Source organism: Dendrobates tinctorius, unplaced genomic scaffold, assembly GCF_039654945.1.
Source record: "Dendrobates tinctorius isolate UK_male_01 unplaced genomic scaffold, ASM3965494v1 ptg000046l, whole genome shotgun sequence".
Lineage (NCBI taxonomy): Eukaryota > Metazoa > Chordata > Amphibia > Anura > Dendrobatidae > Dendrobates > Dendrobates tinctorius.
This window is the reverse complement of record NW_027361714.1, coordinates 69,081,024-69,097,243: the sequence shown is the minus strand read 5'-3', so window position 1 is coordinate 69,097,243 and position 16,220 is coordinate 69,081,024. Positions and strand designations below refer to the sequence as shown.

Here is a 16,220-nt window from a genome sequence, read left to right as displayed (position 1 = left end):
ATCTGCCTGAGTGGCAGCTCACTAGCGACCACCTAGCGATGCACCAGCGTTCCTGACAGCTGGTGCATCGCTAGGTGTAACGGTACCCTAAGCCTGCAACGATGACAAGGGGGCATCTTCTATGTCTAGAGGAAAGAAGGTTTAATCATAATCACAGACTTAGATTCTTTACTTTATCTCCATTTGGCTACCAGTAATGAAAAAATGGGCTCCAAAAAATGGTACTTCAAATTTAAAATGATGTTTTATTAAATAACAATTAAAACACATATACAACAAACAGAGAGGTGTATATAAAAAAGAGGGACTGAACAAAATCCCAGGGTGTCCTCAAAAAGCCCTAAATGGGATATGTAGCCCTGTTTAATGATGTAAACTTACGACACTGTGCAAAGCATGTGCAAACCAAATAAATATAGACAATCAAGGTGTCTTAATGCAGCCTAGATGAATAGCAGAAAAATAGCAATTGGGGTATATACAAAACAAACAAACCGGACCTGCTCACATGTAAAGAAGCACTATGAAAGCATGCAAAACTAAGGGAACAGGACTTTCCAGCGTGTAATGAGCCGTAATGTAAACTGCTGTTGGTACCAAGGTTCTGCACAATATATTAGTAATGTAAATGGGCAATCTTACCTAATATGGGCACATGGAATCCCTCTGCCCCAACGCGCGTTTCGCTACCGCTTCTTCTTTCACTACAAAAAAATAATGAGAGCCTGGATGCCTTTCATGGAAAACATAATATAACAGGATACAGGCACTAGATTCTGTTATGGGATGTTGATCCGGAGAACTAGTCTGATGGATGTAATTGGAGTCAGAAAGGAATTTTTACCATACTATGGGGAAGGCCTCATCTGGTTTTGAATTCTTTTGGATCAACATATTAGTCTGTAAGTTGAACTCAATGAACTAACAGTTGAAGCCAGAGGTTTACATACAATATATAAAAAGACACATATGCATGTTTTTCTCAATATCTGACATGAAATCAGAATAAACCTTTTCAGTGTTAAGACAATTATGATTACCATAATTAATACTATTTACCAAATGCCAGAATAACGAGAGAGAGAGAGAGAGAGAGAGAGAGAGAGAGAGAGAATGTTTTATGGCATTTTTACTACTTGCTGTAAAGTCAAAAGTTTACATACACTAAGATTATAATGCCTTTAAACAATTCTTGACTGCCCATAAGATGACGTCATGTGTTTGGAAGCTTTCTGAGACAAACCTGTGGATGTATTTCAATGCACACTGGAAACACACTGCTTCTTTGTGTAGCATCATAGGGAAGTCTAAAGAAATCAGATATCAGGAAGAGAATTGTGGACTTACGCAATTCTGGCTCATCCTTGGGTACAATTGCGAGATACCTGAAAGTGCCTCGTTCATCTGTACACACTATTATACATAAGTACAAACAAGATGAGAATGTCCAGCCATCATACCACTCAGGAAGAAGATGGGTTCTGTTTCCCAGGGATGAACGTGCTTTGGTCTGACATGTGCATATTAACCCAAGAACAAAAGCAAAAGACCTTGTTAAGATGATGGCGGAAGCTGGTAAGATTGTGACAATATCCACAGTGAAACGAGTACTGTATCAACATGGGCTGAAAGGCCACTCTGCCATGAAGAAGCCATTACTCCAAAAGAAGCATAAAAAGCCAGATCAAGGTTTGCAAATGCACGCAGGAACAAAGACCTTAATTTTTGGAGACATTTCCTGTGGTCTCATGAAACTAAAATTGAACTTTTTGGGCATAATGAGGAGGAAAAAAGGAGAAGTTTGGAAGCCTAAGAACACCATCCCATCAGTGAAACACAGGGGTGGCAGCATCATGTGGGGATGTTTTGCTGCAGGAGGTACTGGTGCACTTCAAAAATAGATGGCATCATGAGAAAAGTGGCAATAATGAACATTTCAAGACATCAGCCAGGAAGTTAATGCTTGGACAGAAATGGGTCTTCCAAATGGACAATGACCCGAAGCATATTGCCAAAATGGTAACAAAGTGGCTTAAGGATTACAAAGTCAATGTTTTGGATTTGGAGTGGCCATAACAAAGCCCTGATCTCAATCCTACTGAAAATTTATGGGCAAAGCTGTAAAGGCAGGTTCAAGTAAGGTGGCCTGGCCTACAAAGCTGCATCAGCTACACCAGTTTTGTCAGGAGGAGTGGGCCCAAATTCTGTCACACTATTGTGAGAAGCTTATGGAAGGATATCCCTTAACATTTGACCCAAGTCATTCAGTTTAAGGGCAATGAAATGTATGTAAACTTTTTGAATTTGCAGTAATAAAAAAGCCTTAAAACATTCTCTCATTATTCTGGCATTTGGCAAATATTAACCCCTTTCCAACATCGGGTGTGCATTTACTCCAATATCGGACTCCCTCCCTTTGATGTTGGCTCCGGCGCTGAGCCCCCATCTTTCCTGTCACATATCAGATGTTTAGAACAGCTGACATGTGCCTGGAACATCCATGGGTGGAATCACTATCCATCCACAGCTATTAACCCGTTGAACGTTTAATGCGCGTTTTTGGCCATAAAGCCGCCCATCAGTGACCCCATCACGTGATCGCAGGTCACCGATAGGTTGGCATGACAACCAGGGGTCTCCTGGAGACCTCTATGGTTGTCACTGCTGGATTGCTATGAGCGCCACCAGGTCATCAACGCTCATAGCAAGTGAGTAATTCGGCTGCATACAGGCGATCTGATCATCGCCTGTATGTAGCAAAGCCGATCAGGTTATGGCAGCTTCTAGTCTCCCATGGAGACTCCCATGCCCATATACCCATCATACATATCCGCCATCCCATAGTACCGTGCCAATATACCCATCATACATGTCCTCCATGTTAGGCTGGCGGAACGCACAAAATAATAAAATGATAATGAGGTGCGTTCGCAGCCTGGGGTCCACCGTGCAGAGATGGAATACTGCAGCTAAGTAATGGCAGATACTATTCATATAGTGTTAGGTGTCGGGTTCCTGCAACTGCACAGCAGGGATCCATATCCTCACATCCTGCGGTCTCCCATTCTCCATTGACCACAGAGGAGCTTGCTCAGCAGCCCCGTCGTCCTCGACGCTCTACTCAGACCAACTCTGTGGGTCTGGCTGTTGCTGCCACCTCTGGGCCAGCAATAACAGCGCAGGCTGATCAGCAGCAAGTCACTCCAGAGGCTAAGTCCTTCCGTCGCTCCACTGAGCATGCTCACGAGACGATCTCCCATTGGAGATCGGGAGGCACATGCACAGGACCTTCTCCAGATCTGATTGGTCCATCTCAGGGATCTGGAAGATTCTGGAAGGTCCCGGCTATAAAAGGTTCAAGCGGCCATGCGCTAGTATAGACTCTAGTTGGTACCTGTGTGAATGATGATGGATGCATGAACCTGCGAATGACTCCCCTCCCTCTGATATTATGTGTGTGGATAGGGACTTAGTTACAGAGTCAGCGGCAGTCAGTGGCACGTTACAGGCCACAGTGCATATCTCCACAGAACTAGCGTCCGACAGTGCGCCCCCTCCTGGGCATTGTCGGAGAGTGGCTGTGTCAGTCGCCGCACTGCAGTCTGCAGCACTTGTCGGCGTCCGCGGTAGCGATGCCGCACGCACGGTAGGTCTAGATGGACACTGACCCTGTGCCTTGGGCCCTGGTCCTGTGACCATATAATGTGCGTGGCATTCCGCTGAGACCTGTGAGTCCAACAGGCTCGGTATTTATGTTTATTGCTTTGGCGCCTCTGTGAATCAACAGAGTACGCCCAGTGCACAGCGGGTGACGTTCAGCCCGAGTGCGATATACCGCCATATTGAGTGTCCGCTATTACCTAGCAGCTGTGTAACACCTTCTGGACGGAGGACCCCAGGCGGCGAACGCACTTTCTATTATTTATTATTTAGTGCATTCCGCCGTCCCTAACAGGCGGTGTAATAAGCGAACACATGCGGGATAACGTCACCCGGTGTGTACGAGGCGGACTCTGTTGCCTCACAGAGCCACACTACCGCCGAATATAATCGCCGAAGCCTGTTAAGCTCACAGAGCTCGGCGAAGTGAGCGCTGGTGTAAAGTCACAAGATTCTGCCCCAAGACACAGGGTCGGAGTCCCTCTAGACTGACCAGCACTCGGCACCACCGTAGATGTGGCAATTATGTGCTTTGCGCTGGATGGCACAATATGGCGCTACGTGAGGTGCTGACCTGGAGCACTGTGGCCTAAAGCCTAGCCACTGACAGGCGCTGACTCTGACCACTAGACCCTAACAACAGGCACAACCAAGGGTAGGGGTTTCAAATGAGTCAGTCACCAGATACATGCATCCATCATCATACACACCTTTAGCATAAGAGTCTATACTAGTGCATGGCTGAGCAGCCATGTGACTCTTTTATAGTGGCGTCCTTCCGGGACCTTCCCAGTGGTGGACCAATCCGAGCAGGTGCGGGACCTGCGCATGTGACCTCCGACCTCCAATGAGAGGTCGTCCCACGGGCATGCTCAGTAGGCAAAATACAGGACTTAGTCCCTGGAGCGTCTGCTTGCTGCTGATTCAAGCATGGTGTTACAGCAGAGCCTGAAGGAGCAATCAGACGCCTAGCATTAGCCTGGGCAAGATGTCTGGATTGACGCCTCTACTGAGCAGGAATCTCTGCAGCTGCAGAGGAATGGGAGACTACAGGGGACATGGCTTGAGATTCCTCCTGTGCAGTAGGGGAAACTCGACGCCTAACACTCCGTCCCATAGTCCAGTGTCCATATACCCATCACACATCCTCCATCAAATAGTCTAGTGCCCATATACCCATCATACACGTCCTCTATCCCATAGTCCTGAGCCCATATACCCATCATACATATTCTCCATCCCATAGTCCAGTGTTCATATACCCATCACACATCCTGCATCCCATAGTCCAGTGCCCATATACCCATCATACATATCCGCCATCCCATAGTCCTGTACCCATCATACATATCCTCCATCCAACAGTCCAGTGCCCATATACCCATCACACATCCTCCATCCCATAGTCCACTGGCACTGCCTATATACCCATCATACATATCATATACTGTCACTGCAGATCTTTCACGTACATAGGTCCTACACTTCAGATGTATTTTTCTTTACAAAAGTAAAGAAGTTTTTGTCCATTTTTAATTGTTCTGTTGTTGCAACTCGAATACAAATTTTAACTTTCTGTGGCTTGATAGACTTAAAAGAAATGTCATCAATAACAGATTGGGGTCCGACACCTGACACCCCAACCAATTAGCAATTGTAAGCCCCAGCCAAGAATGGATGTAGACACAATTAATCAAGCCGCCAGAGAAAGGACTGCAGAATGGCTCCTATTGTCTTGCTGGAGACCCCACCATTCCGATGTTGATGACCTAGAGCTGTACATTCTACATACCTGTTGTCCACAAAGCAAAATACAATAAAAGTTCCCCTGGTGCCATTTCCTGATCTGGGAGCCATACTATCTGAAGAATATCATCAATATCTTCTGACTGGACAACCCCTTTGATAATAATGGTAGTGCTCTACATATAAAATATACACATTGTCAAATTCTGATGTTTTCTGCTTTATAACAAACTAGCATAGTAACTAACTGTGGTTAGTTATAGAAAATTATAATTATCCTCCATCCCATAGTCCCGTGCCCATATACCCATCATACATATCCTCCATCCCATAGTCGAGTGCTCATATACCCATCACACATCCTCCATCCCATAGTCCCATGCCCATATACCCATCATACATATTCTCCATCCCATAGTCCCATGCCCATATACCCATCATACATATTCTCCATCCCATAGTCCCATACCCATATACCCATCATACATATTCGCCATCCCATAGTCGAGTGCCCATATACCCATCACACATCCTCCATCCCATAGTCCCATGCCCATATACCCATCATACATATTCTCCATCCCATAGTTCCATGCCGATATACCCATCATACATATTCGCCATCCCATAGTCGAGTGCCCATATACCCATCACACATCCTTCATCTCATAGTCCCATGCCCATATACCCATCATACATATCCTCCATCCCATAGTCCCGTGCCCATATACCCATCATACATATCCACCATCTCATAGTCCCGTGCCATATACCCGTCATACATATCCTCCATCCCATAGTCCAGTGCCCATATACCCATCACACATCCTCCATCCCATAGTCCCGTGCCCATATACATATCCACCATCCCATAGTCCCGTGCCCATATACCCGTCAAACATATCCTCCATCCCATAGTCAAGTGCCCATATACCCATCATACATATTCTCCATCCCATAGTCCCATGCCCATATACCCATCATACATATTTGCCATCCCATAGTCGAGTGCCCATATACCCATCACACATCCTTCATCTCATAGTCCCATGCCCATATACCCATCATACATATCCTCCATCCCATAGTCCCATGCCCATATACCCATCATACATATCCGCCATCTCAGTCCCGTGCCCATATACCCGTCATACATATCCTCCATCCCATTGTCAAGTGCCCATATACCCATCACACATCCTCCATCCCATAGTCCCGTGCCCATATACATATCTGCCATCCCATAGTCCCATGCCCATATACCCGTCATACATATCCTCCATCCCATAGTCAAGTGCCCATATACCCATCATACATATTCTCCATCCCATAGTCCCATGCCCATATACCCATCATACATATTCGCCATCCCATAGTTGAGTGCCCATATACCCATCACACATCCTTCATCTCATAGTCCCATGCCCATATACCCATCATACATATCCTCCATCCCATAGTCCCATGCCCATATACCCATCATACATATCCGCCATCTCAGTCCCGTGCCCATATACCCGTCATACATATCCTCCATCCCATTGTCAAGTGCCCATATACCCATCACACATCCTCCATCCCATAGTCCCGTGCCCATATACATATCCGCCATCCCATAGTCTCATGCCCATATACCCGTCATACATATCCTCCATCCCATAGTCCAGTGCCCATATACCCATCACACAGCCTCCATCCCATGGCAACCATTGTGACATCATAATGAGGGGCGGGGCTTGATACACACACTGATTTCCCAGTATGCAAATAAGGGCATTATGACATCACAATGAGGGGCGGGGCTTGACGTGCACACACTTGTTCCCCCAGTATGTAGATAGGGGCAAAATTGTTTGGTGAATTGGAACGCGCGGGGTTAAAATTTCGCCTCACAACATAGCTTAGGACGCTCTCGGGGTCCAGACGTGTGACTGTGCCAAATTTTGTGGCTGTAGCTGCGACGGTGCAGATGCCTATCCCAGACATACACACATACATACATACACACTTTGAGCTTTATATATTAGATAAAATATAGCTTGCCATGAACAGCAGAATATGATTTAGGATAAGGATTCCTAGAATGAGAGCAGCATATTTTCCCATTTTCAATACTGACACAATTTTACTATTAGAACATGTCTTCTCATGAAAGAAGCAACACTTCTAATAAAAGATTATTTTCTTTATGGCACAGACTGCTGTACTACTCACACGAGGATTGCATCACAATCCTGATACTGGCCGCCGGCATGTATGCATTCTATGACGCTGTCACGCTCAGGTCAGGAGAGCCGACGGCAAGTCTGAGGATTGTGATGTGATCCTCGTGTAATACGGTGGTGTTACTCCGCCCTTAAAGGGATACTTCCATTTGAGAATGTTATGGCATTGAATTGGTTTATGCCAAAACACGGTGATTGGCAGTCGTCGAAACTTTCAGCCCATAGAAATCCTGAGAATCCTGTTGGCTTTTCCCCTGCACAGCAATTCTCCTGAAACTTGTAATTTAGGAAATTGCTATATATCCCTATTCATGTGAACTGGGATGTAGTGCAGTTCCCTGCATAAGACCTAATCAGTCATCTGTGCAGGAACAGAGATATCATTGATGCAATCTATGCAGCTGCACAGGGGCCCAAGAGGCAAAGGGGCCCACTTCCACTTCCAAAGCAGACATTGTGCATTATGCCAAGTAATTGGACTGAAAAGGGCCCATATATGGTTTTTGCACAGGGGACCTTTTCTGTCAGTGTCCGCCACTGCATATGTGGCTCCTGTATATGTTCTACCATGGTTTTCATGAATAGAACATGTACCCATAAACCCTTTACCCCCAAGGGTGGTTTGCACGTTAACGACCAGGCCAATTTTTACATTTCTGACCACTGTCCATTTATGAGGTAATAACTCTGGAACGCTTCCATGGATCCCGATGATTATGACATTGTTTTCTCGTGACATATTGTACTTCATTATAATGGTAAAATTTATTTGATGTGACTTGCGTTTGTGAAAAAAACAAGAATTTGGTGAAAATTTTGAAAATTTCGCAATTTTCCAACTTTGAATTTTCAAGCCCTTAAATCACAGAGATATGTCACATAAAATACTTCATAAGTAACATTTCCCACATGTCTACTTTATATCCGCACAATTTTGGAACCAACATTTTTTTTTTAAAGAAGTTATAAGGGTTAAAAGTTGACCAGCGATTTCTCATTTTTACAACACCATTTTTTTTTTCGGGACCACATCACATTTGAGGGGTCTATATGATAGAAAATACCCAAAATACCCAAAAGCGACACCATTCTAAAAACTGCACCTCTGACAGTGCTCAAAACCACATTCAAGAAGTTTATTAACCCTTCAGGTGCTTCACAGGAATTTTTGAAATGTTTAAAAAAAAATGAACATTAAACTTTTTTTCACAAAAAATTTAATTCAGATCCAATTTTTTTATTTTACCAAGGGTAACAGGAGAAATTGGACCCCAAAAGTTGTTGTGCAATTTCTCCTGAGTACGCTGATACATAATATATATAGGTAAATCACTGTTTTGGCACATGGCAAAGCTCGAAAGGGAAGGAGCACCGTTTGACTTTTAAATGCAAAATTGACTGGCATTATGATCGGACATATTTGTTGTATTTGGAGGGCCCCTGATGTACCTAAACAGTGGAAACCCCCCAGAAGTGACACCATTCTGGAAACTAGACACCCTAAGGAACTTATCTAGATGTGTGATGAGCACTTTGAACCCCCAAGTGCTTCACAGAAGTTTATAACGTAGAGCCGTAAAAATAAAAAATCATATTTTTTCCACAAAAATGTTTTTTCACCCCCAATTTTTATTTTACCAAGGGTACCAGAAGAAATTGTACCCCAAGAGTTATTGTGCAATTTGTCCTGAGCATGTGGGGGTAAACCACTGTTTTTCCACATGGCAGATCTCAGAAGGGAAGGAGCGCCAGATTTTACTGTTATGGTTTGCAGGTGCCATGACCCACTGGGAGATCCCATGAGAGGCAAAAACAGCAGAACCCTTCATAAGTGACCCCATTTACGAACTATACCTCTCAATGTATTCATCTAGGAGTGCAGTGATCATATTGACACCATGGGTGTGTCACAGAATTTTATACCATTAGGCAGCCATGTTCGGGAGGAACGGAGCGCTATTTGCCTATTCAAGTGAATCGGTCTGTGCACATGGCAGTGTGTTTCCATGGACTGTGTGTCTGGGAAAAACACGCTGACATGTCTGTTTTTTAATGTAAGCACGGGCCACAAAACATCCAGCACACATGCATACACATAACACACATGGATGTCATCCATGTGACACGCATCGGCAGTGGGGAAGAAGCGTTACAGTAAGCGCTGTTCCCTGGCGCTGGGGGCTGAACACAGCTCTCATCATTCTCCTCTGCTTGTGCCGATTGCTGGCAGAGCAGGGGAGAATGATGAGAGCCGTGTTCAGCACCCAGTGCCGGGGAACAGCGCTTACTCTAACGCTTCTTCCCTAGTGTCTGTCCTTGTGGTACTGATGCGGTACACACATGCCACACGTGTGCTGCAAGTACTACACACGGACACTGACATCTCCGGTACCAGAAATATCAGGACATGTGAAAGAGGCGCTATAACAGGTTTTTATGTTTGGCTGCTGTCACATACGAAAAGACGCTTTTTGTTGCAAAAAATAATTTTTGCATCACCATATTTTGAGAGCTATAAGTTTTCCATATTTTGGCCCACAGAGTCATGTGAGGTCTTGCTTTTTGCGGTACGAGTTGATGTTTTTATTGGTACCATTTTGGACACATGACATTTTTTGATCGCTTTTTATTCAGATTTTTGGGAGGCAGAATGAACAAAAACCAGCAATTCATGAATTTTTTTGGTGGGGGGAGGGCATTTATACTGTTCCTCGTGTGGAATAATTGATGAAGCAGTTTTATTCTTCGGGTCAGTATGATTACAGCAATACCTCATTTATATCTTTTTTATGTTTTGGTGCTTTTATACAATAAAAAGTATTTTATAAAAAAAATATTATTTTTGCATCGCTTTATTCTGAGAGCTACAACTTTTTTATTCTTCCGGTATAGAGCTGTATGGGGGCTTGTTTTTTGGGGACAAGATGACGTTTTCAGAGGTACCATGTTTATTTATATCCGTCTTTTTGATCACGTGTTATTTCACTTTTTGTTCGGCGGTATGATAATAAAGCATTGTTTTTTGCCTTGTTTTTTATGGTGTTCACTAAAGGGGTTAACTAGTGTGACAGTTTAATAGGTCGGGTCGTTACGGACGTGGCAATACCAAATATGTGTACTTTTATTGTTTAGATTTTTTTTCATTCAAATATTTATTTAGTGATAGAATACAGTGCTGTGCAAATTAAATGGGACAAAGCATTTTTTTAAGTAAAATCGTAAGTTGGTTACCAGTCAGTGATTCAAACCAGTTTTAACTGCTTTGAACAGGTGTGAGTGCCTATTCAAAGCAGTTAAAACTGGTTTGAATCACTGACTGGTAACCAACTTACGATTTTACTTAAAAAAATGCTTTGTCCCAATTAATTTACACAGAACTGTATATATTGATTTTTTTTATTATTTCTTTAATATTTTTACAATTATTTAAACATTGTTTTTTACTTTATTCTAACTTTTACACTTTGTCCCAGTATGGGACAATCATTTTTTGCAGGTTGATCGCTTCTATAGCATGCAGATGAAGCAGCATCTGCATGCTATAGAAGCTGTCAGCGCTGCACTTACTACACTGACCTGAGAGACTTCCTGATCATGAACTGCACATGACCGGAAAGTTTCTCGCCTCTGGTAACCTGGATGTTGTCATGACAACATCGTGTTACCACGGCAGGGATCGGGACCCCGCGTCACGCTGCGGGGTCTCCGATCCAAAGGCAGAGGGGCTGCCAGCCCTCTTCCTGCTCCAGGAATGCTGCAATCATGTTTGATCACAGTATTCTGGGGGTTAAAGTGCCGAGAGCCATCTGTGACCACTCCTGGCACTTAGTGCAGGGTGTCAGCTATGAGAATCAGCTGACACCCGGCTGCGATCGGCCACACACCACCCGTGTGTGCGCCCGATCGCTGAGACGTACTATTCCGTTCATGGTCAAATTGGCCCAGGGCACATGGACGGAATAGTACATCTGATGTCAGAGAGGGGTTAAAATCTATGGTCCTATTCACATGTTCTTGATTTTTTTTGTGGATTAATGGGTCAATTCATTAACCCCTTAACCCCTTGAGATTTTTTTGGTTTTGCATTTTCGTTTTTTGCTCCCCTCTTCCCAGAGCTATAACTTTTGTATTTTCCATCAATATAGCCATGTGAGGGCTAGTTTTTTGCGGGTCGAGTTGTACTTTTGAACGACATCATTGGTTTTACCATGTCGGGTACTAGAAAATTGGAAAAAAATTCCAAGCGTGGTGAAATTGCAAAAAAAGTGCAATCCCACATTTGTTTTTTGTTTGGCTTTTTTGCTAGGTTCACTAAATGCTAAAACTGACCAGCCATTATGATTCTCCAGGTCATTACGAGTTCATAGACACCAAAGATGTCTAGGTTCTCTTTTATCTAAGTGGTAAAAAAATTCCAATCTTTGCTTAAAAAAAAAATTGCGCCATTTTCCAATACCCATAGCAGATCCATTTTTTGTGATCTCAGTTTGGGTGAGAGCTTATTTTTTGCGTACCAGGCTGGTGTTTTTAATGATACCATTTTGGTGCAGATATGATCTTTTGATCGCCCGTTACTGCATTTTAATGCAATGTCGCGGTGACCAAAAAAACGTAATTCTGGCGTTTTGACTTTTTTTCTCACTACGCCGTTCAGTGATTGGGTTAATCCTTTTTTTTATTGATAAATCGGGCAATTCTGAAAGCAGCGATACCAAATATGTGTATGCTTGATTTTATTTTTATTGTTTTATTTTGATTGGAGCAAAAGGGGAGTGATTTGTACTTTTATATTTTTTTATTTTTTTATATTTTTAAACACATTTTTTTTTACTTTTGGCATGCTTCAATAGTCTCCACGGGAGACTAGATGCTGCCCGATTGACCCTGCTATATAGAGGCGATGGTCAGATCACCTCTATGTAGTAGAATTGCTGACTTGCTATGAGCTCACAGCAATCCAGTACTGATAACCATAGAGGTCTCCAGGAGACCTCGGGTTGTCATGCTGACACACCAGTGACCTGCTATCATATGACGCGGGTCACCGGTGTGCGTATTTCCAGCGCGATTGCCGGAAGTGCCAATTAAATATCGCTGTCAGCGTTTGACAGCGTCATTTATCTAGTTAATAGATGCGGGTGTATCGCGATTCCATCTGTGGCTATTGAGGGCACCTGTCACAATATTTTGAGACTATATTGAGACTTTTGGTGTTTACATGTTGGTCTTAGACAGCTAGGCTAATATGGGTGAGACATGTGTGTGATGGGGTGTGGCTACTCCATTCTGTCAAATTTTTGAAAAGTTATGCCACTTTAGTCTCTGACTGGAGTAAATTTACGGCGGTGGCGCACGCCTGTTCACACATGGGGCTAATTTATTAAGCAGTAGGCGCCGCATAATGAATTAGATGAATCATACTCCAGCAAGTCCTTCATTAACACTGAAGTGTTTGACGCCAATCTTCACGAATCAGCCTCCAAGGGTAAGCAAAGAAATCATGATGGCGATGTTAGTGATTGGAGTCACAGATCAAAATTAACCACATAAGTCTATGGGTTCCGTGAAAATCATGGCAGTACATGGATGACATCAGTGTGTTGTCTGTGATTAACATTGCAAAGGATAGGAGACTCTTTGCATTTTATTTATCTTTGTGCATGTGAAAATCACTGATGGTAAAAACTGACACACTAACCAAACACTGATGAAAATCTGATCCAAAACAATGATGAAACTCAGACTGTTTTTGCATACATGACAAATCACAAATATCTGAATGAGGCCTTATTGGGTATTCAGGATTGTCCGGAGCAGGGAAACACTCTTAAGAAGAAATGGAATTTGGGTGCACATTAATTATTAATATCAATATCCTTCATTTCCTATGGTTAAAACCCCCCTTTACTTCCCACTATTCACTGAACCCAATTTTGCTCCCTGTAGTTCTGATGGATACGGCTTATTGTACCTGTTTCAAAGATTTCCTGCTTCTCTTCAAATAGGGGAACTTTTCTCCGAGTGGGAAGTGTCAAGCAGGCGTAAGGAGACTTATAGGCCATGCAATGCTTTTCTGATAATTAATTATGCAAAAAGCCTATTCAGACAAGAAGAGGACTTGGACTCTAGTGCCACCTAGCAATCCTAAAGTCACTATTGACCTTTTAATGATTATTAGAATGACCATTTTCCTTCATATAGTCATTCTGATTTGCGAATGCTCCTATTATTTGTATAGGCTATAGGGAAAATTTTCTATTCAGGCATGTAGCCTATGTGCGTGACATAGGGACACCTGCAGCCAGTACATACACTCATTTAGCTGAGAAATTCTTAGTGTAATTAACATTTATGTGTAGACGACATGAAAATTCCCTTCCATTAAAAATGCAAAATGACAAAATTGAGATAATCTGAATAAATTCTATGACAAAAAGCAGAAATAATATCTTCACTGACAACACAATTCCCTCACAGCTTCTCTGCAGCTGGAAATAAATCAAAATATAGTAGAAGTCACCTGAAATGAGTTGTTTTTAACATAGAGAGGTAATAGTCTCCCTTACATTGGTAATTATATTATTTTCTGCACATCCAGTTCTAGTAGCTGCAGCTGAAATGTAGCATATTACAAGCTAATAGCCGCAGTACAAACCTCTGGCATTCTTGGCAGGGGAATGTATTCGGAGATAATGCAATCACTGAACCAGGAACCTGTCATTTCTATGCCATTTTCTACCCTAATAAAGCTCAATGGGAAAATCTTGGTGCCACGCTGAAAGCACAACACTATGTATTTGGAATCCTTCCAGGCTGGAGAACAATATACAAACATAAAGTGTAGTTATACAGGCATTAACATAACATGAATACATAATATATAACACCATAAACGGAAATACAGGATAAATCGCTTCAAAGTAACACGAGGAGCAAGGCTCAATGGAACGTATTAGGGCAAAAGGCACCATTAAATCTACATAACAGAGATGGACAACGCTATTCAGGAATTCTATGCAACTGCATTGAGGTTTCCGCAACAAACACAAACCTTAACGCAGCGCCTGATCAGTCACCCGATGGACACCGGCGCTGGCCGACAGAACCCAACGGCTTATTATGTCGTCTGTCGTGTTTCACTGAGGTGTCTATCATTTTCATGCAGTTTTTTTTTCTTTCAAAGGAGATGGAATCGGTGACCCAAATGTGAACTGAGCCTTTCATGGTCATCCGGTCTACACACATATATTTTTTCATTTATATTCACCACTAGCCGTAGGGCAAAAAAATAAAGGTGTTAATCCTGTGTGAAGCGCTTTCAAACATTTTGCCCTTGATTCATCAAAGCTTTAACTGCAGAAAATTGCCGTAAAACACTTTGAAAAGCCGCAATTTTTTAGCGCAACCCAGAAATGTGCAAAAATTATGTGACTGTTGTTGTTTTTACCCAATTTGAAGCAGCTCTGTGGAGGTGGGAAGGAGTCAGGGTGGTAAGGGGTGTGGATGTGTCTGCCATATCATGCAGCAACAGTGTCAAAGTTTCTTACGCCACAAATGCTGACGAGGCACATGCCACATGTTGGGCACCTCTTAATGAATTTGACGCATCGGATTCCAGCAAGTCCTTCATTAAGACTGGCCTGCACAACACCAGTCTTAACCTATCCACCCTTTTGTTGCAGTTTTTGCAAATAATAGGGAATGATGATTGTCCAATAAGCACCAAATATGAGCATTTACTACAAACAACACATTGTGCATTTTGTGAAGCATATTTTCAATAAAAGAATGACTTATTATAATTTACTGGCAATTTATAATACAATTATATTTTCCAGGGCACTAAAACTAATCATTGATCTATGACAAGGACAATTGTATCTAATACAGAGAATACATTACCAGCATCTGAAAATATATTAATATAAAGCTGTCACTGAAAGCCTCATTAACTTCCCAGCATTTAGACCACATTGAGTCTCTTTTCCCAATCTACACTCATTTGATCAGATAGGTTTATCATTGAGACAGTTGCAATTTCCAGTTTCCATCAAGTGGTGAGAATTAGAAGAACATGCTATAATTGCAAAGATGCTATTTTAGTTTCAAATAATGTGCTGTCAGTATGTGAAATAATTAGACTTGTCTAAGTAACCCAAGCCAACAGGACACTGTCTGATCTTAGAAATGGAAAGCAAACTCTTTCAGTAATTTCAGACTTCTGCCAGTAGATGTAGTTCGTTGAACACCCCAAGCTTGTCGCTTTGCACCAATTTTAGATTTCAATTTTCCACTATTACCAACTCCAAAGAGTTCCTTTCTACGTAGGAAAAATCTGTCACATAGAATAACACTATTAACCTGCAGATATCGGGTTAATCTGCAGATTAATAGTGTTCTGACACTGTACGGTGCTGAAACTAAGAGACCAGCTACTGAGAGGATATGAATATTATCCCCCCCGTAACCTCGTGTTTTCAGTCACAGTGGTGACGCTGGCTCAGTTCAAGTCACCGCTCAGCGTATAGAGTGGTGGCTGTAATTAGGTCTCTGGCACTGACTGACAGTCGGTCCTCATGATGAGCCTAC

The 16,220-nt window shown here is 42.7% G+C and overlaps 1 protein-coding gene across 2 annotated transcripts in view; it reads right to left on the bottom strand.

Annotated features, from left to right (window-relative positions):
- The window catches only part of HS3ST5 (heparan sulfate-glucosamine 3-sulfotransferase 5), a 505,040-nt gene that overhangs the window by 222,075 nt on the left and 266,745 nt on the right, over window positions 1–16,220 (bottom strand). Inside the window, exon 3 of one of the 2 annotated variants that reach the window (XM_073575980.1) lies at window positions 643–704. The exons of the other annotated variant lie outside the window; for it this stretch is intronic. The gene's annotated coding sequence lies outside the window, so the exon portion shown is untranslated. The remainder of the gene's footprint in view (window positions 1–642; window positions 705–16,220) is intronic. 2 annotated transcript variants of the gene reach the window in all.